Below are 27,275 nucleotides of genomic sequence, written 5' to 3'. Positions count from 1 at the left end.
AATTACGATATTATCGTGTAAGCAAAAAAGAATAACGAACAAATATTATACAATATCATATGATTAATATTAAATATCGAATTTTAATAATAATTATTTGTGTTTTATATAATTTGCATGGAAAATATATAAATTATTACAAAATATGCGTAAAAGATTAATTTGTAAAAACATAAACTTTGTTACTTGCCAGCACTTTAGAGAACTTAATTAAAAATTAAGTTCTCTAAATTACTTGCAAGCAACAATGTTTATGTTTTTCAATGTTCTATTCTTATTAATCCAATGTTTTATTAAAGCTGGAATGACGTGTACCTTAGCTGTTCGCGTACTATTGAAGAAGCAGGTTCTGCGCAATATTCATCGTCACTCGTAACATTCGTTATTTTCACACGCGACCTCATTTCCCGCCGTACGTGCTCGCCATTCGAAAATTTCGTAAATAGTACATCAAGTTAGCGGCGATCGATCCCTCCGTCCGTGTCAACTCGATATAGAGTTTCCGCGTGATCTTTAGCGTTCACCGACTTGTCTCCGTCCTCACCGAACTCCTTGCTGCACGAGCGGGGAGACGCAACTATTCCCGTGGCCTGAAATTCGCTCTGCCGAGAAGGCAGAGCGACTGTAATAAATGAATCTAATCAATCTAGCCACGTCCGCCGACGATTCGTTCTCTCGTCGTGAAAAGTAAAATTTTCGCTCTTGACAAAGAGCCTCTCTCTCTCTCTCTCTCTCATTTCCGTCACAAAAGCTGCTCAGTCAAATAAATTTCGTTTCACTGACATCGACCGCAAATAGATCAGTTTGAGTAAGATAATCTCTTATTTTTAAAAATCGTTTGATTGCGATTGAGGAGCCGATCGCAAGGAAAATATTTTCATCGTTCCACGTTCCATAAATGCAATCGGCGACGGATAAATAAAATGCGACCTTTTCCGAGATCAAAATTAATATTTATATTTGAAGTTCTCGGTCTTTGTTTTGAAAGCGAAATAAATGAATTTGTATCACGTGCAGAAATAATAATAACACACACACACACACACTCACACACACGTCGCGCAATAACGTTAACGTTACCGTGTCAATAGTCGCAGCATCTATACAGCCCACGGAAATTCTAATCCGATATTCCACTTGTCCATGCTTCTATCGGTATCGCGATACGCGCTCGATAAAAATCTCGAAATTAATCCCCCCTCGAGTTGTGCGACGCGCTTTCGTGTCCGCGAGCGGAAATTTCTGTCGATCGCAAATAAAAAAAGCCTTGACGCGCAAGAGGGAATCGCGGGATACGTCGCGCGCCTCGATGCACATTTACATCATTACACAGTGACGTCCAATATTATAATTCCGCGAGCGCGCGAGTGCCGTTTTCCTCCCCGTACGTACGCATGATCGTTCTGCGTGTGCGTGCGCGCGTCTCTGCTTGTGTCTGTGAGGGAGAGGATTCAGACCTATTATCCCATATCAGATTTCATCCCTGTAAGCATGTCGCGCGTGTGTGCGCATCCGTTTGTTACGTGGCGATCTGGCTGTACGAGCTGCCAAGCGTACGATGTCGCCAATATCCGGCTGTTGTCCCGCAAAATCGAAGTGTCCTTCACGTAGCGGCAGATTTAATCTCCGATAGCGTCTTTGATAGGGCGCGAGAAAATATTGTTAAATTAATAACGATATGTAAAAATTAAAAAGGCTCGTATTTTTGCATAAAACAACATGCGACTAAAATCACTCTCTCGGATTAATATTTCAATTTTAATGCATGTTTTTTTTATGCTCTCGTATAGACATCGGTCTATAAAAATTTTAAATCAGTCTAGAAAAATTTATGTGAAAAAATTTGCATTATTTATTGCGAATCTATCGATCTGAAAATTATAATATGAATCAAGCGCAGCATAATCAAGCGCAGCATCCATCTGTGAGGTATAATAAATGTAAAGAAAATATTTAATGTATATAAGTGATCGCTGATGTGTTTAACTTGAAATTATCTAGATAAAGATAAGATAAATTACGTATCTTAGGCAAAGATAATTTAATTTTCAATTTATCTAGATAAAAATAAATTATCGTTTTATCTAGATAATTTTAAGAGATAATATCGGAGTTGAGCAAAACAATTTAGGCTATAAAAACAATATATTCATATTTTTGTTAATAAATCTTTATTTCTTAAAAACGAGAGTTTTTCAAATAATTTAATTTGATAAAATAATGCTTTTCATTTTATTTGAAACAATACACAAATAAAAATCAAGGTTGAAAAATATGGAGCTAGATTCACACGAATCACGTTATAATGACAAAATCATTTCTTTAAAAATTGTTTAACCACTCATTTACTGTTTTCTGATTTATGTAATATGTTGTTATTACTTCAAAAGCAATATGTAACTAAAATCACTCTCAGATTGATATTTCAATTTTAATGCTTTTTTATGCTGTCGTATAGACACCTTTCTATAAAAATTTTAAATCAGTCTATAAAAATTTATGTAAAAAAATTTACATTATTTATTGCGAATCTATCGATCTAAAAATTGTAATATGAATCAAACGCTGCATCCACTGTGAGGTATAATAAATGTAAAGAAAATGTTTAATGTATAATTGATCAGTGATGTGTTTAACTTACAATTATATAAAGATAAAAAACTATATAAAGATAAGATAAATTACGTATTTTAGATACAGATAATTGAACTTTAAATTTATCTAGATAAAAGACAATTATCGTTTTACCTAGATAATTTTAAGAGATAATATCAGAGTTGAGCAAAACAATTTAGGCTATAAAAACAATATATTCATATTTTTGTTAATAAATCTTTATTTCTTAAAAACGAGAGTTTTTCAAATAATTTAATTTGACAAAATAATGCTTTTCATTTTATTTGAAACAATACACAAATAAAAATCAAGGTTGAAAAATATGGAGGGAGATTCACAAATCACGTTATCATGACAAAATCATTTCTTTAAAAGTTTTTTAACCACTCATTTACTATTTTCTGATTTATATAATCTGTTGTTATTACTTCAAAAAATTCTCCTGTTAAGTCAAACTGGTAACTCAGAACTCAAGTAGTACGATACAGATAATACTTTTTTTTAAAAAAAGATAACACTTTTTTTAAAATTGTCTAGATGAAGAAATGACACTATTTTATTTTTATCTAAATTATTGAAATGTATATCATCTTTATCTTTACCTAAGATAAAGATGGATGTAATATACATTCCAATAACTCTAGATAAAGATAAAATAAAATCATTTCGTCACTTAGATAATTTTATATATGTAACGGCAAACACTGATATTTTATATTTTCGTTTGATTTTAACATGTAAGACTTTAAGTTATAGTTTCCTTAATTCGTAGTGCGTAAGTTCTGATGATGTCATCAGCTAGAGCATTGTGTTTTGCAGATACTGTTGGACGATGGTGGAGGCGCTCGCTTGTATACAGAATTAATCCAATTTCTCATGGGCACGCCCGCCTTTCTCGGGAACAACGCGCGTCATTCCACCTTGCGCTCCGTTCCCTCATTTTTTATTCAACAGACAAAACGGCCCCGACACTGGGCGCTATCGCCGTGATGTCCCACAGAGGTACAATAATGATTGGACTTGGGTAAGTAATTCTTGATTTATTTTTCTTAAATAGAATAAGAGCGCGTTTCCACGACGCTGTTGTAAAAAGTTACGCAACGTTATCGAAACGAGGAAGCGTCCGCGAGAGATTACGAATATAAATGCATCATGAGATTTTCAGACTTTACTCACAAGAAAATCTAAAAAAATACGAGGTTCCGAGTCTTAGCCGAATAATTTTCGCGGTTCTGTAAACGGCGCGAATTTCTCCAAGCGACTTTCCAAGAAAAACGTGACTTCCACTCCCGCGAGATCTCGTTATGCGCCACCACTTTGCGGGAATTACTTTTCCTCTCCTTTTTTTGGAGATTAGTTCGAAAATTTCCTCTCGCGACCAGTAAAAATTACATATTCAAGTAAAGGCACAGTTGCATACTATTACTACATGATAAAAAAAAAGAGAAAATTAATTTAAAGAGATAATAAGTTTTTCTGAACACGAATGGAAAGCACAAAAGCGGGGTCGCGTTGAAATGCTTTCCCTTCACATTATTCGTTAATGTACAATTAATTGGATTATGTTAATACAAAAAGTCTTTTATTAAGTTTAATTGATTAACATGGAAAATGCATTGTGCTTTAATTATAAAATTAATTGAACAAATTTGTTGTGAGTTTACTTCATGATGCACAAAACAAATGTCACTGATTGATAGCAACTCATCAGTCTTTGTTTACGCCGACTATAACAAATGGGCGCACAGCGAAATATCCTATCGTACCAATCAACAGCAAAATAAAATTATTACAGTAGCGTCTAACAAGAGTTTGTTAATTTTACTTTTAATCCGTAACAATATGACGCTTTGTGCGATTTCGCAAACAAATATTTTTTTGTATTGAATCTCTCGATGCATGAGCAAACATATTTAACTTTCGGTAATCTAAATGGAACGTATTCCAGCAAAATTTAAAGTCATTTTTATTTTTTTTTGTTTTGTTTTCTTGTTTTAAAAGATTAAAAAATTATTCTCTTTTTATTTTCTCTTATTTTGTTTTATTTTTATATCTTGAAAGGCAAGAATCGATGTTATGACAGTAGAATTACAGTCGTACTAAATTAATATACTTATGGTGGTGTATAGTATGAGTAGCATGTAGTGTGAAATATCTCACATAATCGTCATGTTGATTTTTTTCTAATTCGCGGAAGGTTAAGGAATTGTTATTAAAGAAAATCGATTTCTATTTAAAAAAAGATATAAGAACTGATGCTGAGAAATACGTTATCAATAGCAAAATTGTTATGATTTCTAAACAACAGTCTTAACATTTTTTAAGGTCAATTTTTTAAAGTTTAATTAATTTTTCCAAAATTGATGAGAACAATAAAATTAATGATACAAAAATTAATTTTAGATAAAGTTAATATTTATTATTCTAATAATCACAAAACTCAGTCGATAAGTTTTGGGAAGCCTAATTTGAGCCCATTAGTCCTTCTATACTGCACAAGATTATCGATTCACGATTTCGATTTAATGGCAAAAACCGCTTATTAAGATTTGGTAATTAAATCGCGCCCGAATTAACTAGCGGTTAAATTACTTAGCGATTGAATGTCATTGATTTCGCTAATAAATTGGAAACTAGATAAAGAGACATTTCTCGTCCTTACGAAGCTCTTCCGAACGTGTTTTCAATTTTATAATCCGCAATTCATTTATCCCCCAACAATATTTCATGAGGTTTTAATCGCGCGTCATTATGTAATTGATTTAAAATATTTACAAGTTAAACAATGTTACATTTGCGATGTTGGAAATTGCATTGAAACCAATTTTATGACGGCGTAACTTGCGCGACATACCTACGGTGTACGACGGCAATTCGTTATTGTTTGCCAGCAACGTCGAAACAGATCGTAAAGACAACGAGCGTATAGTCCATTAAAGGGTTAACGAGAAGGATGCTAAACTTTTACGACAGGGTCATCCATAACAGAGTTCGCTAATGAAGCTGTCAGGTATTAAAGTGTCGTGCCTAAGGACGGATAATTATTAATGATGACTTTAAATAGCTGTACTGAAATTTCCTATACAACACGTTGAAAAAATGGTTAAGGACCGAAAACAATTGAAAACGCTTGTCTTGCGTAAATAACGTGAAATTTTGAAGAAATGAGCATTTTTGCATAAACTAGTTCGTTCGAAAATAGATCGTGCTAATGTAAACACTTAGCCTTTAAGAGGAAAGAAAAGCTGCTAAGAAGAATGAAAGATTTATTCACCATTAAAGTTACAATGATTTATTCAAAGTTTGTGATATATTTTCTTGTTTATCGCTGCATCTCCCTTGGTTTTGTATAAACATATCGTTACTTCAGAAACAAGAGCTAGATGACTGTACGTGACCCGGATGCAGAAATTTATGTCTCTGGTAAATAAACATCTTAAATCGCATTCTACACCGCTTGTCAAAGTATTCCCGTCTCACGAGTAAGGGAAATGAGAATTTAGGATTTTGTTTTACATAACAATGATCCTTCAGTACTTCAACAATGATAAGGACCGTACATTCTTCGGTCGGAGAAAATACTTTGGAGAGTCGACGATGTGAGTCGATGCATTGCCGAAATAAACAACCTCGATTGGAAACTAGCCAATAACTGCGACCGTGATACACAAAAGCATGTAATATTACTTTGAGTTATCTCAAACTCTTCAAGGTATCGAGCTATTGACATCTTTAGGTAGGAACTTTGGAAGTTAGGAAATAATTACATTCTTTTCCATTCATTCCAAAGAGGATAAATAAACTTGTGTATAGAAAGCAAATTGTAAAAAATATTTACATATTAAACTTATATTTCGTGCTTTTCTAAAAATTTTATGCATATTAGACATTCGTGTAAATTGTGTGTTTGAAATTTTTTAATTCAAGATTTAATTAAGAAATATTAAAATCTTGTTATATACTTTTATTTGGAAGCTATAAGTAATAACGTAAAATTTTAATTTCAAAATTAAAGAGACACATGATCTTATATTTGTATATAAACAGAGTATTTTTCAATAATATATAAAACTTTTATTTAAAAAGTTAAATAAATAATGTTGAAATAAATAAATAATATTGTTTACAATTTAATTCCAGATAATTTATCGACATTCAATCGTAGTTACCAAGGTGGGACGCGTATTTGTTCAGAACGCTATTATTATATTGTTTATTTATTTTCACATTCATTTTACTTTTCCATCTTATTTTTCTTGATAAAAAATACATATTTTCAAAACAGAAACACATTTAATTCAATCTCTTTGAATAAAAGTTTTATGTAGTGTTGAAAAATATCCTATTGTTTTATTTGCTAGAGTCCTATAGGGAAAAGTTACTGAATGCGTACCATTCTCCTAAAGTGTACCTATTCAATATTTCACATTTTTATTTCATATATGCAACATTTAGTGACAAAAATAAAAAGTTAATAAGAAATAAATAATATAGATGAAAATTCAACAAGTTTTATTTTGTTTTGTGCATGCTATCAGCATTTTTGAGAAAATCAGATACATCTGATGTAAATTTTTCATCAACTTATGTAATTGATAATAATCTGATTGTACAATTTTATTTTTAATTGTTATATTTTTACAAGAGAAGACTTATTGTTGAATATTTTACATACATGTTTACAATTATTGTAAAAATTAAATTTTATAAACTATCAAGTTTCCTAATTCGTATCACTACAAATTTTATTACAAAGAAATGATACTAATGTAAGATTAATAATAGTAAAGTGATAATAGTGAAACTGGTAATCGCTTTGAATAAAATTTTGTCAATTACAAAAATAAATTAAAGCCTGTTTTATTTTAGTGTTCTTATCTTTTATTATGATTATTTATTAATTATTAAATATTTGATCGCCTTTTTAATAAATTATTAACAAAATAAATATTAGTTAATGGTCCCTTACATTTTTAATAACTTTCACTTATAAATTCGTTATTTTCAAAGACGAGACGATTTGAAAGATCAGAGGTACGCTTCAGGCAACCGGTTTTCTAAATCACACCTTTCGCAGCATATTACTAAAAAGCTTATAACAAATTAATTTGTTATTACCGAAAGATTTAACATGTAATAAGAGGACTGAACCATCAACCTACAATTTCGAACTTTGATCTGCATCCAAAACGACACCATATGCGAAATATAGTAAAAAATCACTAAAGTGGTACGCATTTGGCAACTATTTAACTACCAAATGACACAGGAAGATTTATTCTACGTTTGTACCATTTAATTATAAGCTTCATTGAACGAAATAAGCATCATAAGGTTCGTAATTAAATTGCAATATAAATTTGGAAAACGAATAAGCCGTGACGTGCAGAGATTATCAGTAAGTGAATGAAGTGATGAACGATAACGCTTAATTCATGGTATATCGCCCATCGGATCGCACCAACAAGCCCTTAATTATTATCGGTCCGGAACACCAATATTCAGGTCGGGGCTTGCGGTATAAAATCAGCCCTATGCATTCCCCTGGATATTCCTGGAAATTCAGTCGGTTTACATATACATGTACAGACGGAACGGACTTATTCCGGCGGCCTCGTGGCCGTTCTAATTAAGCCAACGGAAATGGATCGCAATATACGCGTTTCAATCGATTGGCATCGATATACTTTGAGCCGTCCCTTTATTTCCTGAAAGTAAAGGCGAATTCGATATCAACTGCAGCTGCGAAAATTAATTCATTTCACGGAAACGCAAACGTTGGACGTTGACACGCAAAAGATATTGTCCGGAAATTCTATTCGATTTTTACGATAAAAATGTTAAACGATAAAAAGCTTTTACTCCGATATATAATCCGGTAATACATTCCTCTCGAAAATAGTAAATCGCAATCCATTAATATCTGTAATATTTTTCATTCATCGACGATTCGCTGCTTAACTAATAGCGTATCATAATCCGTAATGAAATCGCTGTTAAGTAGATTTGTTCAATTTTCCTTCGTCAATCTCCCGATCGTTGAAGTGACGCATGCATCCGAAACTCGATAAGTTTGTAAGCTCCGCTCCTTATCCGGGCACGCAGCAGCATTGTTCATTAGCTCCTTTATTAATCTCGTTCGCTGTTACCCGAGGTGACTCGCTTCCCCGTCTTTTACGGGGAAACGGAAGGGCTTTTGTGCGCGTCGCGTGATCGATCGACTCGATTAAAAGCTGCCCGACTGACTGCTGCCGGCGGCCCAATCAAAGCTCATTCCGCGTCGCAATCAACCCCGAGATAAACTCGATCCCGAAGGGGCCGCGTTTCCGCGATTTAGCGCAATTTTCAGCGACGCGCGAGAAACAACGCAAGGAGCGACGACGCGCGTGTACATACAACACCTACTTTACAGTGGTGAATAAGCAGTCTCCAGTCGGCGGGGGGCGGAGGGCGGGGGACACGTTCATTGTAATCGCACTGCAAGATGCAAGTCTTGGAAGTCAGTCGAGTCAAGAATCTCAAATTAGCGCGCACACACACACTCTAGTACCCTTCGCAGGGCGGAAACTGTTTCTCATCGGTGCCTTGAATTTAGATATTCGTGCGGATCGCGCTTCATATCAGGAACACATCCGCAAATACATCTTTGCTTCGCTTTCATACATCGTCGAATTACGCAAAGCAAATTTTCTTAAGTTCTAGTGTATATATTTGGCATGCGAAGTGAATGTGTGTTGACAAAAGTGATCTTGATATTTCCTTTCGCAAAGTTAACACGACGAGGTACGATGTTTGATTCAAGTATAAAGTTATTGACCGTAAACGCAAAAGTGTACCGCGAAAGATGAGCAAACGATAAAATGTAGCTACATACATATAAGTATTAATAACAGTTTATAATGTGAAACTCGTGATTCGTCGTTATTTAATTTAATGTTGAAATAATTTTTTCAAACATTTTTATCCGAGATGGCACATCTAATAATTCTTTTACTGTGTCCTTCATAATATTTCATTCATAGCACGTATATTGCCACGTATATTTACTATTAAGTCTGAAGGAGGGACAGAAAAATTATTCCACAATGTAAGATGTAGCACAACATTCGCGGAAAATTAAGTTATTTTGAATCCTGCAACAGTGTTCATTTCTTAAGGATGTTTTGGCTTGATCAAAATTTAAAAATTGAAGATTTCTTTAGGTTTACTTTTTTTCCTTTCCTAATTTATAACAAAAAATTTTGCGAGTGTCCGAATTTTGACCGTAAAACTAGCTGCAGAGAAGGAAAAATTTGATTTTATATAATGGTTTTTGTAGCAAAAATTACTATATTTTGCTGCAGTTTTAAATAAATAATTTGTTAACGAAGCAGTGGGTCTAAATGAATTTTTGTAAGAATATTTATTATTATATATAAACATTTTGATTTTAATTCATAACGCTACCCAAATGGCACATTTCATCCAAAGGATGTCCCAGGAGATCTGCGCTACATAGACTACTTCGCCATCGAATTTCCAAATAAGTACTACAAAACGCGACTTTGCATAAGGATCAAGAGTAAGCAAAAAATTAAATAACCTTTCAACCACCAACAAGTGAATTCTGTTCAAATTTTGCACACATACTCAAACGTAATACTAAAATGTTCCACGAAACTTTTATATTTTTGGCAACGGCTTGGGGTAAGACCTACACGTCCTTAATTCTCGATTCTCCGCACATTGAGACTGCGATATAATTTTTATCAAAGGATTTGCTTATTTTAAGCACGATCCTGCATCACGTTCTTCTCAACTGATCTGTAGGCATAACAATGTTCTCACGCTCCTAGTTGTTTACTTCGTATTCGGTCGAGTCTCTTCACTGCCGTTAATAGTAACGTGGGTGATCTCGCAAGGATAACGTAGGACGACAGATACAGAGAGAAAGAGAGAGAGAGAGAGAGAGAGCGAGAGAGAGAGGCCAAGTGCCAACGTTGGCTAGGAAATGGCTGCCACCTGTTAGCTATTGATCGGCAGGGCGGCGAAGCCGAGTGTGTACGTGCGCGCGTATTTTCCCCTCGCCGCGCCTCGCCCCTTCGCCTTCCGTTTCTCCTATCGAGAAAGCCCTGCGAGCTTACGTATCCCTCGTCCTTCGCCGTCGATTCCTTCGCAACGGGGTATTGCATATGACGGACTCATCCTTCGCAACGTCCCACAAAAAGAAATTGGGGCTCTGCAAACACACCGCCGCGCCGCGCCGCGCCGCGCTGCTGATGCAACCCTGCGCAACAGCCCAGCGGTATACATACGCCGTTTTTTATCATCGTGATGCGAATGACATTCCGTCGGCGGAATCAGAAAATATGGATACGACAACGTGACACGGTAAATATAATGAATAAGTTTGTCACCTCGATATTTGAGTCTGGGGAAATTGCACGAGATAACATTACTGGCGCAACGGATGAATATATTTATCATGCCGTATTTATTTCCATAATTCTAGAATCGAATTCCGAAGAATGAGATTCTTTTTTTCTATTTATCCTAGATCCGTTCTGGATAAGTCTCGTATTTGTCTTCTCTCGATTCTTATATTCAGAGACCGAGACTCTTAAAAATTTATTTCTACTTGGGAAAAATCGAGCTTATGATAATAAAATTTGAGTCTAAAATTTCCCTTGAGGGAGAGCCGATATATCAAATCAATTTTATAAGCAGGATTTGCGAATCAGTATTAAAATTTTTTAAGTGAAAGTTTCTAATTAAATTTTGAATGAGTAAAATGACTGACAAAAAAAAATATATCTCCACAATTTCTAAAAAAAAAAGGTTGTTAAAAATATCTGCGTTAGAACGGATGACGTAGCAATAAACTTCAAAATGTAATAAAGAAGAGCTTCATAATTAATGACAATGTGTTATTATATTTTTATTTTTTTATTTTTTTATTTTACAATAATATGACGTAAATATTATACTCTTATTTCTGCGCAAATCAAAAGCATTAAACTTAATGACGAAATAACGATGTAAATCTCAAAATTAACAGAAGTGTCAATTTATATTCATGCGCAAACTCAATTGAGCTATAAATTTAAATGGGAAACGTAGTCATCCTTATGGCTACCGCGTGAATCGATTCATTCGATTATAATCCAGCAGCGAATGTAAATTAAAGATAATTATGTGGAGGAAACATACAACAGAATGGCAGTACCTATCCTCGTATAGGATACAGCCCACTCGATTGATTTCTGTCTCCTGTGACCCGTGATAGCCACAATGTGGGAGATAAAGAATCTTTATGAGGTCATCACGGGGCGCTATTTCTTTGTCGGATACAAATCCGGATTTTATTAACTCTCCGACTTGATCGAGTCATATAAATATGATAAAAAGAATAATCGGCCGTGAATCGCCAAAATGAACGTCGACGTACCTGTTACTTGATAATTGTTTGGTGCGGCAGACGTGCATACTTAGATTATAACTGCGCGTTGCTGAGCTCGTATTCAAATATTTAATGTAAAAAAAAAGAAGTGGCCTACGTAGTATTCCACTTCTTTTTTTTTTTACATTAAATATTTGAATACGAGCTCAGCAACGCGCAGTTATAATCTAAGTATGCACGTTTGCCGCACCAAACAATTATCATTTGCATATACTTTGCCACTATACTAATTCGTTCGTGTTAGCAGAGTTCATATTACTTTTTATACTTCTCATACTAAAAATTGCATTAGTATGATTTTTTTCGCAGAAAATTTGCGTGAATACACGATTTTCTCTCTATAATTTTATTAGAGTAGCTCGACGTCGAATTATCGGTGTAGTTGAAATAACTGTTATACAATATTATAAAAAAATAAGTAAGGAAGCGATGCTCTTACCTTTTGTAACCTGTGCTTGTACGTGTATCTGTTTATACAAAGCATCGTTATATAACGGTTGAACGGAGAAATTCTCAAGATTTTGATTCATGTAATTTTCTTATCGTCCCGAGAACACAACCAAGTAAGAGTGATTATACATAATACATTTGCACAGTTAAATACAACACGCAAATATTCCCACTGTAAATCTAATGTGAATAACTTCGTTTGTCGTAATATAAAAAGCCACAGAAGGTGTAGAAGAATAAAATAATAAATTTCATAAATTAGCGTCGCACATGGCCGTGACATGTATTTGTGAAAGGAGAATATTTAAAGAAACAGCAGCGCATATACAGGATGTCCCAGACTTACCATTAATGGCAGAAATAATTTCCTGAGATAATTTTGAGACGAAAATCCAAAATGTCGATGCTACAATAGTTTTCGAATAAGAAAAATTTTAATTTGCGTATTCAACTGCGCCACATTATGCCATGAAAGTAAATGCAAAAAAAAATCTATGAAAATAGGGATCACATTTAGGAATATATAATATTACAGTTTACTGTGTGATACACTGTACTTAAGCAATTATATTTTGAAAATAGTTTGATTTGCCAACTTTAAACCCTTTTCATTTAAAAATTATTGAAGCCTCGACATTTTGATATCAGGATTTTCGTCTCGAAATGATCTCAGGACACCAGTTGGTATTCTTAACAGGTAAATCTGGAGCACCCTGTATATGCACAATGCAAAGAAAAAGCGAGCAAAAGCCGCAATCGCGTTCTTGCATGCTGTTCTCCTGCTTCTCTTATTAAATAACTCTAGTTATTTCATAATTGCGTCTTTTTTTGTAATTAACGTGCATGCTGCATTTTACCAGCGTGAATGAAATGACCCTTTAATCAATTTATTGCTTTCTGGTTTAATGATGTCAAAACATCTCTGAAGAAACTTTCCTGCGAAAAGTTTACAAAAGAATCTTTAAAAAAACAAGTTACTTTATGCATGGAAAAATACTAAGATTTTTGTTTTCTCTGTAGCACAACATTGCATTTATTCTTGGATGCAATAATTAGAAAACAAACAATCGAAGAATGGGAAAGCTTACTCCTCAGAACTTATATTACATCTCTGAAATTTCTTCGAGCAATTAAGGCTGACCTGATAAGTCGAACATACTTTGTGGAACTATGTAAATTAATTAACGAATTCTTTAGCACCGTGTATGGACTGGAAAAACGCCATCCCAAAACGGGCGATACATCGAATGCCCTTGAGATACTTACTCATTGGGGAACGATCGCGCGCTAATTATTCATTACATTTGTAGCGGGAAATTCGATGTCACAGTTCTCGTAAATAATAATGGATCGTTAGCGAATCACGACCGAAGTGAATTATGAAAACCGATAATATTTTAAGCGGGCGATAGACTTACGGCAAAATACCACGTGATATTCTTTCGCATATATTTATCGCTGAAATGTTTCTAATAAAGTAAATAGAGAAATTAAGTAAATTTCTATCTTATCGTACGATAATTAAAAATGATAAATTTTTATATAGTTAATATTATTAGTAAATATAAGATAACTTTGATATATTTATCGCATCTATCGGAAACTTAATTTATCAAGTATTATTGTGTATGTTAAGATAAATAAACTATACCAATAAAAATTTTTTTTATACTATTATCGAAAAATTTTTTTTTAATGAAACATTTTTTTATATTTGAAAAAATAACTTTTAGAAGCCCTTGCATTTTTGCCATCTACCAAAAGGCGTGGGATTTATGGCCATTTATGATTGGCATCACGCTGAACAAAGAATACAGTTAATCATTTATTTTTAGCATCCTACATCCTTTACTATTCCTCTACACTCATCACGAAATAACCTTTTACATTTCGTATAGGGAGAGTAATCATTTTACGTAGGTTGTATAATACTATTATATATTGTTGCGCTGCTGGTAACCTTGATAAATTGATTCCACTCACGATGGTTTCGTTAATATTAAATAACAGTAAAAAATTAAAATCATAGTACAACACTAATATAATATAAAGGTATATATATGTACAAAAAAAAGATAGTTACGAGAAAATTAGATACCTGGTTCACTCCTGTTTTTTTTTCTAACTACTGCGACGTCATCCTCGCGCAGCATAAATAAAAAAGTTAGTCTAATAGAGAAAAGTGGTATTTCTTTGACCTTTGACCATATTATCTTGTGAAACCACTCACTGAATATTTGAAAAAGTATATAGTTTGCAATTTGACCATCAAAAGTGTTTTAATCCACAATTTTAATAATTAAGAAATGCTGCTATGAAAAATTATTTATTGTTTTGAGTATAGAACACTTAGTTCTGAAAATTTTTTCTTAATCTTATAAAATATTGCATGTTTATTCTATCTTATATTTGAATTGTCTCTATTATTAAATAGTTATCTGGAAAATTATTTATAATTTAACATTCTTAATTTTAATATAATTTATCAAATTATTAACAAATAGAAAATAAACAGATGTCATTTCGACCGGTAACAGATATCTTGTGAAAGATAAAATACAAATGAAATTTAAGGTAAAGTTTTTGAAAAAGATATTGTAAGGAAATTTTATTTCGGTTAAAATGGAATTTATAATGCGGAAGTGTTCTATTATTCTTCCTTATGTTATTTTAGTTTGTTCAATTTCCATATATTTTATATTTAAATTTGTACATTACATACTTTATATAATGTTTCAAAATGTAAAAATATACAATATATAGAAATTTCTTGACTTCTTCTTATAAACTTTTTATTGATCAAAGGTACATCATGGATGTTGCACCTTTCATTAGAATTAAATTTTTTTTCTAATATTACAAAACGTTACAATTTACAAAATAACCATTTTTAAAAAGACATGTATTACTGTCAATATTTGAAAACATATTTGAAAATATTTTTCTGTTTTTGACACCACAATGAAACTTGCACAATGAAAAATATCAAACATGGTCAAAGGTATACCACTTTTCCCTACATAAAACTTTCTAGAAATGATATCATAAAAATATGCTCTAATAAAATGTAATAAAAAATATGACAAGAATTTGACGTTCAATGAAAAGATGTAAAACTACAAATATTCAATGTAAGCAACATTTTATGTTGCCTGTTCCGAAGGAACATTCAAGTTTTTCATGTTCAAACGAGATCTTGTATTGCCAGTAACTTTGCGAATCGGTTTTAAAAATCGACGATGTACCAAATGCAAATTTCTACCCTGGCTTCACGGCGTCCCATAAGAAACATTTATTCTGAAGAAAGTAACGACATCCTTTATTCCTTTCGAAAGCGATCAAGGATTCTCGGAACCTCATAAGTCACTCGTAGCGTACACGACACAACGTAGAAGGAAAAAGCGAGTTAGAGTTTTCTGCATCAACGGCACGGAAATTTATTTATTCGAGTGAGTGGTTGATCTAACCAATAGCATATCTTATGAATATTTATTTGACATTGAGGATTTGTAAAAACTAAAAAGATGTATCGATGATATTATTTACATGATCGAATGTTTATCAAAAAATGTAAATTAAATAAAAAATCAGAAAACGCTTCCAACGTTCTTCCGATCATTTTTTTTTCTTTTTAGCGAAATTTTGGCGATTTTAGGAAACAACTACTTTATTGATTATACAAAATAGCAGAATTAAAATTTTTTTAAATGGATCTCTTTCATTGTGCTTTGTATTAAATATATCCAGTGAGTTGAATATTTCCAAGCATATAACAAATCAGGAGTGATTAAACTTTAGCCCAAAATTCTAGCAATATTTCGAGTATGCTAACAGTTCGTTTGTAAAAGCGGGAAAAAAAAGACAGGTTGTATTTCATATGCGAAGAGGACGTGTCGCGTCCGTTACGACAGATCTCCAGTGACACCGTGATCGGCAGGATCACGAAACTCCGTATTGCGAATACCTGTTCTCTAGAGATGTACACATGTGAAATTGCAACTACGGGACGACGGGAAAAAAAAGTGCGTTTATTTTTTTTCACCGGCGGTGTCGCGGCACACCCTGAAAGAGAAACGGGGTTCAATTTGCCGGAGTTTTGGGGACAAACACGTGGCAACAATATCTCGTTACATTGCGCTTGAAACCTCGTTACAACAGTGCCGCTTCCTTTCCACAGCGACAGATTTATCGAAAGCCTGCGGCTGCAATTTCATTTTGGCGCTACTGCGTTCGACAGGACCGTATTAAATTCGTACTTAAGATTGTAAGATTTTATATTGTATTTTTAGGACTGTAAACGTTAATTTTACATTTATAATATGATATTTTGCCATTATATGTTTTATAATTTATCTGCACTTATAAAAATAAAACTCTTTCCGGAAATTTGAACATTTTTAAATTATCAGACAATAAAAAGGATACTATTTGAATATTTTTTTTTATTTTTAAAATTTAAATATTGAAATAAGATTATATAACGATAAACGGGCATAATTTAATGATATAAAAAAATTTTATATAATTTTATTAAAAAAATACTTTTTTATCTTTCAATAATAATTTTAATAAGTCGAGAGAAAAAAATATCAGACAGAAAATAACAATGTCTTTCAACCAAACATTAGAATTTTTTAAATTACTGTCAACCGCATTAGATGATAACATAATATTGAAGATCTAAGATTATCAAATTCTTCAACGATTAATATAAGCGAGATTATCGTTGTTTTATTTCATTCTTAAATTGAGTATACCAGTTTGATGCTAATTTATTTTGATACTGTTTGTCCTGTGATTGAAGATATTGTTAAATACGTTGCAAAGTTTCCCTACTTCTCACAGCGAATAAATATTGTCTTTTTCCAAAAGAAAGGTCCAGTTTTAGAGTCGCGAACAATGTGTTCGCACCGAGAATCATATTTTATCGCAAGAAATTTCAAACACCAAGCTCATAAATCACGATAGGCGGCGTTAAAAAAAAAATAACAAAATCAGTCGTCCGTATAAGTTACGGGAATTTCGAAAGTATTGACATTGCAATTCCCAGCTTACGTCGCATCCATCACACGTCACTTACCATACTTTGCCCCGGGAAGCCGCGTATCCGACCCAGCCACGAGTCGGGGCGGCTGATGTCTTCTAGACATTAAAGCAGAAGTACATCATGGGATATTCAAGAACTCGCGTCAAGTCGCTTATCGATCCGCTGGGACGCGAGATTTTTCGACAGTTTGTAACATAATCGTGTCCCTCTCCACCCTTGTTCGTTCTTATTTTACGCGTAACGCAGGCGCGACAGTATTACGAGTTTGCGTGTGAAAAGGGCAGTTAATATCAAAGTGTCAGGCGCGTGATTTATTTTTCTCTTTAATAAATAACAGAGTGTACGGTGTATTTGAATTGTCCGCGAGTTCCGTAAAACGTCTGGAAGATAAATAAGCTTGTATAAACGACCTGGATAATAGAAGATGGAGAAAGATTAAATAACGGATAACAATTCCTCTTATGATACTTATTTACGATAAAAGCCCTCGCGAAGTATAAATCATTGTCCCTTTTATGTTTTCCGACCATTCTCGTTCCTCACCTAATATCGCCGTCACCGATGTAAAATACCGTACTTTTAAATCGTCGCTCTATCGCGGCGCATCAAACTCGCGCGCGTACAGCGCAAATGTATAACGTGCGTTACGTACTTTTGAAAAAAAAAAAAAAACACAGGCGACGAGCGCAATTTTGACGAGAATCGCATTGTTCACCGGGTCAACAACCCTCGCGAGATTTTCGCGGAAAGAAAAGAGGGAGGCGCGCGAAGGTTACCGTCTCGCCATTCCTGGGACATAAGATGCGAATGTCTTCAAATTACCATCGGCAGCGGCACGCTGCAAGGCCCTTTTACGACCCGCAGATGAAATACATCCGGCAGGAAAGCCACCGACGTCCTTGGAGGATGAGTAGGTAGGGATCGAAGAGTATCTCGATGGGGTCGTAAAGGGAACGTACAAAGGTATACGTGCCTGTGCGTATGTGTGTGTGTGTGTGTGTGTGTGCGCGTAAGAGCAGTACGCACAGCGAGGTATTCCGATAATGTTATCGCAACGTCCGTCGCGCGTTTTTTTTTTTTTTTTTTACGACGTGTTTCGCGTGGCTCGATCGTGCCCGCGTGATAACTTCGGTAAGCTCATTGAAAACTTTACGACGAGCATTTCTCGCGATCTCGCGTGACTACGGCCCTCGGATACATCGTCAGCGAGTGATGATACGATCGGCTACGCCCTCAAATTTACAAATACTTGTATTATTTAACGCCGGCGAAAGGTGCATCGAGCGATTACGTGAAATTGGCGGGTCGCAATCATCGCACTTGTGCGAACGAGATTCTTCTTTCGCACAATGCAGTAATTACGAGATATTTTAACTAGGAATTAATTACACCGTCCAATACGAGTGTAAATAGTCGTTCTCCACGTATTTTTACCTGCCACGAGCCTGTTGTCAAAATTTGGTTATCACATCGGGACTTTTAGAAAAATGTCATCAAAGAGACTATAAACGAGACAAGTCCTCAAGGTCGCTGTTTCTCTCAAAATTATGACGTGATGACCAAATTTGGAAAATGGATTCGTATTCAGCAAGCAAAAATACATCGAAAATAGCTACTCGTAATGTAAAAAAGATATATATTTTTTAAATATGACCCATATATCCGTAATAAAATTTTAAAAATTTGATATCGAAACTACTACGTCATGAAAGCCCTGAACTCGTCGTTTTTGACGTCTTTGATGTTATTTTCCTCAAAATCATAACGTGACAATCAAGTTTTGACAGTGAAATGTGAAAATGACTATTCGCATTCATGTTGCAAAAAAAAATCATATCTTGCCAAACAGTATTATATCTATAAATATTTTTTGCGACAGTACGCTCTTCGTGTAATGCGTTAATAGTTTGTTCAATTTATGTATAGATTTGTATCAGGGACCTAATATTTTTGCTTTAACTTTATGTAAGTAAATTTCACACCGGATATTAGATTGTGGGCATGGTCTTCGGCCGGATCAATACCAGTAACAATCAGAATTTAATTTCGGAAACGAATTATTTTATTATACGCTCGATAAATATGCTCAGCGCGATCGTATCTTTCGTATCGTAGCTTTCGACATTAAAATGATCGAGCAGTAATATTAAGGAGAGAAATCACGGTGAATTATTCAAAGTCGGGCGGTTTGTTTTCAATATTAAATATGCAACGGGAATAACGGGCTGGCTACCGCATAATGCAACGCACGGGGAGCCAATACTATAAACCAATACTTAGCAAGTAACTCGTAAAGGTACCTCGAGCATCAAAGTCAGTCCAGTCACAAGCAACTTCGCGGCCAACTTCGCATAATAACTTATGCGTGCGATGCGAAAAGAAAAGCAACACGTGTCGTGCTGGCCGAGTTTGCAAAGTTCAGGCGTGCCATTTTCCAGGAAAATATTGAAAGGCTTATAAGAGTTACTATTATCGCATCACTACACTGAGTGTAGCAATGTGTACATTAATCGAATGTAATAATTTGTAAATTTCCAATTTATTTAGATGAATTTCGCATCGTATTCGATGCGATGTAACAAAATGTAAACTCACGCGACTTGACAATAGTTCTTGCTCTATCGCGATGTTTTTTTTTTTTTTTATGAAGCTCGATATCAGGGCCACTTTTAAGGTCCGCGCTGAAAGTACATAGGTGACTCGTAATGAAGGCGCGTTTCGTCGATCGGAAGAAAATTCTCGCCGTTGCGACGAACAACTCGACGCGAATCGAACCCAAGGCTATGTTAGCGACTGAGGTAAAGAGGGAAAGAGGATTAAATTTCGCTCCCGCCTCGAAAGGGTGGTTTCGAGGTCGAGGGCTGTCGACCGACCCCAGCCGATCAATATAGCTACAGGTGTCCGAAAGTACCAGTACTAGTCAGTTTTTTTATTCTTGAAAAAAAGTCGGTGACGTGCAGGCGCAATTAACATTCAAATAATTAATTAAACCCTTTCGCAAAAGTAATCCAATTATGCATCTAATAAATTAGAAATTAATAATTAATTATACAGGTGTATATACATAGTCATAAAGGTTATTTTATCAATCTGGGAGCTTTTTTTTAACTAAAATATTAAGAAACTAATATTTAAAAAAAAATAGCACTTTCTCTTATCTCTTGCGTTATTCACACTAATATCCAATTTATTATTATATACGACGTTGTGTGAAAGAAAAAACGTTCTACTAATACTGTTTATTGCGATAAAAATCATCACATGCCGTGGTAATGGAATTGATATGACACTCGTCACGAAATGAGGGAGTGCCAGGTTCGAACTCTGGTTGAGGTGATATTTTTCACAATAACTTCTTTACAGCTTTTTACAGCGTCGTCATTAAATTGACAATCAAATTAATTTGAGACATTATTACTATTAGTTTCAATTTACGAGTTTGCGTTTTATATCCGACACCCATATTGGCATGCACTTTATAGAATTGAAAAATATATTTAATATAATGATTTAGATAAAAATATTGATACAAAATAATTGATAAGAAAATATTATTAAGCAGCAAGATCCACTTCGATCGAAAAATCGCTGTCTCTTAATTTTTGTAATATTTTCAAGTCAATATTTAAATCTTGTAAATAATTGACGGCCTTGTGGCGAAATAATTTTTTAGTTAGATCAGATAAAATAAAAAGACGTTTACTTGGCCTTTACTTAATTGTAAGAGTACTTATTTTTACAATTGTTAAAAAAAATTCAGAAAAATATTAATACAATTATTAGTACAATATTATTAATACAATTTTACTTGAATTAACGTCGTTGTTCCCAGCAATAATGAAAGTAGAAGGAGCAAATGAATTTCAGGGCTACTTGTTTATAGATCGCTCTAGCTACAGGTGTTCGAAATTACGAGCACGCGAACTCAGTCTGTACGGGCGTTTCGCTTACTCATTTTATCATTATCAGACTTGTATGAAGAGATAAATTCCGGATCGGGCAGCAAAAAAACTGATGGATGCTTATTACATTTCGATATTCGTGTTTGCAAAGATCGTAATTTTATAAACTTATCCAGATGTGTCACGTTAAAATTTCTATAATTTATCGCGGTAATACTTCAAGAATTTATCGCTTCTTTATCGCTGTCAGAACATTTCGCCTTTGTAAAAACAAAGATGAAGTCGATAATTATGAAGGGATTGCAATTATATGTGAAAATTATAAAAATGTAATCAAATATCGGTGCGGTGTGTTGTACGTTGCAGATAAAAATTCTAAAACGCTTTCCACCTCTGAACATTTATCACATTTCTCTCGCACATTTTATCAGCCCACATTACTCTTGTCTCGAATACCGATTAAATGTGCGATTTTAACCACTTCTGTCTTCGGTTTATCTTGGAATAAATACAAAATTATAAGGATCATTAGAGAGGACAAGGCTGAGAGATGGCAGTCTCTCATATTTTTATCCTTCAATGACCCGGAAAGGAAGGCTCTTTCATCCCTTTGCACTTTATGTAGAAAGTGGTTTGAAAAAGCGTATCGTCTTACCAAACAACTACGCGCACAGGGCGCGACTTCTTCCCACACCTTGAGATATTTTTCTCGCGAAGATGCAATAAACATGACGGAACTCCTCTTTTATCGAGCACGCTCGATCTTGTACGCGTGACACTTGCGTGGATACTCGACTGACTTGGAAATTACAAAAATTGGTAATATTTTTAGTTCGCGGAAGAGTTAAGTTGTCCAACGACGCTTTTCCAGCCCAAGTTTCTCCGTCGCGAGATACATCTCTTTTATTACTTCTCTTTAAACTTTCACAAAGCTAATGATATATTGTAACGTCCACATTTACACCTCTAATTCGAATAAACTGCTGCTTAAAGAATTTACGGGATAAAGTCACGTGAAAATGCACTATCTGCTCGCGAGTATTTTAGAAGGGAATCTCTTGGGCGGTAGTTGGTTGAAAAGTTTTCTTTGGTCGTCCTCGGTGTGATTTAGGAGTGCTAATAGTCACATAAATATCATTTTCTAAGTTGACGGGAGAAGAGGGAGGAAAGGAATAGATAACGCTCTTTAAACGAGCCGCTGCGCCAGCGAGATTCAGGTCGACCGTTCTCTCTTTACTCGACGCTCAATGACGGACATAAATGTGCCCAATTTACAATTGAGCGTGTAATCGCGCGTTGTATTGTAATTGATCAACAGCAACGTCGATAATGGCGCGCCGATGCATTTTCGTGGATGAGGCCGGTCGTCTGTGCGTATCGATCGACGCTGCGAGAGGAATAAGTAATCATCATGCGCCTTGAAATGCGAAACTGGGGCACTCGCCGGCCTTGTTGCATCCTGCGAAACAATACTGTTGACAATAACGCACCACCCACATTAAAGCAGATTGTGTACGCCGCGCCGTTACTAAAATGGTTGTAATAATCGTAAGATCGTTATTATCCATAGAAGTTCTATATGTATAACATTAACGCTCCGCTGTAATATAATCTGCATTCGACTTGAAATGTCATATATACTTTAATAATACAATATAATGTAATGCTTTTGATGAGAAAATGTGCAAAGGTATTTCGATCCATTTTTGCTTCTAAATTAATGTTGAGAAAATTGATTTAAATATGTCTATGTATATACGTATGTTGCCCAAAAGCAATTTTAAATAAGAAATGTAAAGAAGCAGGAATTGTACAAAATTTATAGTTTCTTAAATTGATAGAAAACAAATATGATATTTATATATTTTTGCTTTTACAAAAATTTTGGATAATAGCCACGTCTGATGAATTTAAATAAAATATGAAAATTACTTGTTATTACGATTTATAAATTTACTGCATCAATTTGTCAAAAAATAGTTAAAGAGAGAATTGAAAATTATAGAACTCGTTTCAATTCGTTAGTTTTAACTGAAAAATTCAAGAACAAAAATAAACTCTTTAAGTATCTTTATCTGTTTTTGGCCAAAATATTATATATTATTGATAAATTGAATAATGCAAGAGATGTTAAAAAGATAATTAAATTATATTAAATTGAAATAATAAGAAATAGATGGCTCACGTGTGGAATATAATTCGTATCCAACTGGCAGAATATTAAAGCTACGAGTAACAAAAACTTCAATAAGAATTGGCTATTAATAACAATGTTCAACGAAACAATGGTTCTGTCGCATATTCCGATTTTATATAGGTATCAATATATATTGCGCTCTTATTTCTAACAAGTTATCGAGACTATCGTTTAATCTTTTTTTTAAGCACCTCGCTTTTTAATGCTCATGAGAGGCGCCACAGCCACTTGTTTCTTCTTGTTTCATTTGCTATCCGTTTTAATGCCGCGCGGAATAAACGCTCGGTGTCGCGGTAATTGCATTTTTATTCGATTTAATCCTGGCTCCTGACGCGTAATTGACGTTCTTAGAACCGACTTGCGGCGGACAACGGAGCGAGAACGGAGGCGCGGAGGGAAGCGAGAGAAGAAGCGCGCGATCGCATATGTCCCGGATCGGGAAACTGGGTCAACCGGTGACCTTCTTGCGGTAAATAACTAGGACGATGCACACCCGGCACGGAAATTACCTGTGATAATTTTCAGGGGTGGCCTAACGAACGACAAGTGCGAACTCATTGTCAGACACCATAATTTTCGCGAATTTAATGAAGAATCCAGGGCGAAGCCAAATACGAGGTCAATTAATCGAATGATAATTTAAACCAAACCGAGTATTATACATAGATTGAAAAAAAAATACGTAATTATCTTTTAGAATGTCCTGAGGAAAATTTTTCTCAAAGTTCTTCATATAATATTTTTAAGAATATCTGCACAATTTTATAACTTTCTCAGATTTTGTTTATAAATTGGAACATTTTTCAGAAGTATTGTATTAAAAAAACTCAGAAAGTTCACATCTTTTCTCAGAATTATTCATATACGTTATTTATAAAATATCCTAAGACTTTTATGACTTTTTGTTCCATAATTATTTTGTTTTGTAATTTCTGATGAAATGTTATAGAGTTTAAAAAAGTTAAAAGTACCTTTTAGAAATTATGGGATGAGAAATCTCGGAATATTTCAAAATTTACATGTATGAACAAATTTCGAGAAAAAAATGTAGACTTTCTGAGTATTTTTGAAAAGTGTTCCAATTCGTCTAAAAATGATAAGAAAACTTTTCAGGGTAACCATAAACTTTAATGCCATTATTAATAAAGTGAAAGGAATGTTGCATCTTTAAAATTGTATTTTAAATGAGAAGAGGGAAAGAGAGTGCATTTACTTTATTCGATCTGTCAGCATTATTTTTACAATTTGGTTTTGATATTAAAGAGTCAGGAGGCATTCGTAAACAGACAAAATTATCGGTATTCGCTCTTGAAATGTGAAATGCTTAAATTATTTTACATACGGAAGATTATATTAAATTATATTAATAATTATGTAACGATTATGCGATGACGTCACAAGCGTTTTTATTGAATACGACCGTTTATTTCTAGCATTATGGCGAGCTACATGATCCCATCGGATCCAAATGCCAGAGATCGCGACTCGCGATGCCGCACGGTAATTTACATAGAATTAATTCGGGAATATCACGGATCAGCGCGACGGTATAATAGTGCCGCCGACACCGAGAGCTCACCGCCGAAGTGCTTGCCGCTTTTCCCATGACCCCATAAATTTACCGTGCGCAGTAAACTGAGGAACGCTGCGAGCTTAAGATATTTGGGACAAAGATTTACTCAATCACTCGAAAATACGTTTTATGGCGACGAAATGATAAACTGCGGCTGTTCTCTTGTAACAACTGCATCTCCTCAACTGCTACGCACGTTTACTTGAATCGTCATAAAATCATAAATCTCGCACAAGGTCGAACCGGTTCTTTAGTCGAGAATTAACGCGAAAAATATTTATACAAATGTAAAATACGTGTGTGAAACAATGTTAATGGCAGTTTAATAATCGTAGCGTAGCCAAGTTTTTCCTAGTGATGGCATCCTGAACAAGACATTCCTCTTCGCTGCAATACTCGTGGCAACGACATTTTTTTCCTTTCTTTTTTTAATCATACGCTGTCTGAACACAAATAATCGTTACAATTTTGCTTTACAATGCAGCGTTTCCTTCGGAATCAACGTGCGATCGAGCAATTCGAAAAATCGAGTTCCGCTTGACGCAACTTTAGCGACGAGAATTCAAAGGGTGCAATTGTGAGACAGTCTTTTTTTTTCAATTGCATACCAAACATTGATGTATGAATTATTATCTTACATGAGATTTCACAGAAAATTAAAAAAAGTGGCGCATAACGTGAAGTTAACGTAAATTAATCAACCATATATTTAAAGAGGATATTGATTCAAATTATATATGCACTTTGTTATATTAATATTAATAACATATATGAATAATCCTACATTTTTTTTATTTGCGAATTCGATTCCGATATATTAAATTTATTGAATATCGTAATGAAGAACTTCATGCTAATCTGGAATTTCAACGATACTTAATTCAATGAGCGTCCATAAAGTAGTATTTTATTACGTCATTTAGCTTTGCGCTTCTATATATAATCCGATTGAAAACGTAATCAATTTCGCCGGCTAAGAACGAAGTAGGTATTCGTGGGGATCGAAAAAAATGCGCACATTCGGGACGGTCGGTCTCGACACGAGGAATTGGCTGTAACGGCAAAAAAAAAGAGCGAATTCAATAAAACCGGAGAACAAAGGCTAAATCTATTCAGCATGTAAATTTAGTAACGAAGCATAAACGCCTAATAGCCGCTAAAGGAGACGCGTTGCGTACGTCACGATGTAAATCCGAGATTTACCTATTCATAGCACTCATTCGCTCCTCGGTTACGAGAAACGTTAACTTAAGCTACGAGAGCAACCTCATTAAACTGCGAGTGCACGCGATTACGATTTGTCTCGCATCTATCAGATTCCTTTGAGCAACTTATCTTTAAAAAAGTTAAATTACTCCGCGACACGGCAACCGGCACAATCTTGAAAGAGGATTGCGAACGTCGGATCATTAATTATGTACTTTATCTGCATTGGTTTTTCGTCAAGATGTAAATTACATCCTCCGTGTAGCGGAAGGAAAGAAATGGGAAACCTATATTTTGCATTACGCTCCGCGCTCCCCGCGTCCATGCATTTCGTTAAGAAAGAAGCTGTCGAATTTTAACCCTTTTGTGTCTGACATTCTTTTTCCAAAAATAATTAGACTAATCCATTCTAATTCACGTCTTACTGAAGTCTTACTCAACTACGTTTTTAGTGTCGCTGATTATAAATGTGCAAAATTCAAAATGGCGTATCCAGTACGACGAAATATTCAAATCCAACAAAGTTTCGTATTTTTATCTGCATCTTGAAATTAAATAGCGATTTTTTTTTTCATAAACGGCCCTTAATCTTCGAAATAAATCCAGAAAGAACTCGCTATCTTAATTTTTATCGAAGATATGTGCTTTTTTTTACTTTTATCCTATTTTTTATGAGAGTATGCAGATCAGGGAGGGAAACTTCTAAGGGTGTTAATTTTTTTGTGAAGAGTCCGTACCATCTATCTTCAAAATGAGTCCATAAAGAAGTTGTTATTTTCATTTTTGTGAAAGATATTCGAAAATTGGACACACAAAGTGCCATCAGGCGCGAAAAAGTTAAAGCG

At 34.4% G+C, this 27,275-nt stretch overlaps 1 protein-coding gene and 1 long non-coding RNA gene across 6 annotated transcripts in view; one reads left to right on the top strand and one right to left on the bottom strand.

Annotated features, from left to right (window-relative positions):
• Positions 1-27,275, top strand: part of LOC105207974 — a 171,475-nt gene that overhangs the window by 126,004 nt on the left and 18,196 nt on the right. The window contains exon 4 of the long non-coding RNA XR_005575460.1: positions 3,436-3,640. This is a non-coding gene — a long non-coding RNA (uncharacterized LOC105207974). The remainder of the gene's footprint in view (positions 1-3,435; positions 3,641-27,275) is intronic.
• LOC105207975 (regulating synaptic membrane exocytosis protein 2) overlaps positions 1-27,275 on the bottom strand; it is a 197,256-nt gene that overhangs the window by 157,641 nt on the left and 12,340 nt on the right. The window contains exon 1 of one of the 5 annotated variants that reach the window (XM_039452978.1): positions 316-1,832. The exons of the other annotated variants lie outside the window; for them this stretch is intronic. The gene's annotated coding sequence lies outside the window, so the exon portion shown is untranslated. Of the gene's footprint in view, positions 1-315; positions 1,833-27,275 lie in introns of those variants that run through there. 5 annotated transcript variants of the gene reach the window in all.

Source organism: Solenopsis invicta, chromosome 8 (genome assembly GCF_016802725.1).
Source record: "Solenopsis invicta isolate M01_SB chromosome 8, UNIL_Sinv_3.0, whole genome shotgun sequence".
Lineage (NCBI taxonomy): Eukaryota > Metazoa > Arthropoda > Insecta > Hymenoptera > Formicidae > Solenopsis > Solenopsis invicta.
This window is presented reverse-complemented; position numbering and strand designations above follow the sequence as displayed.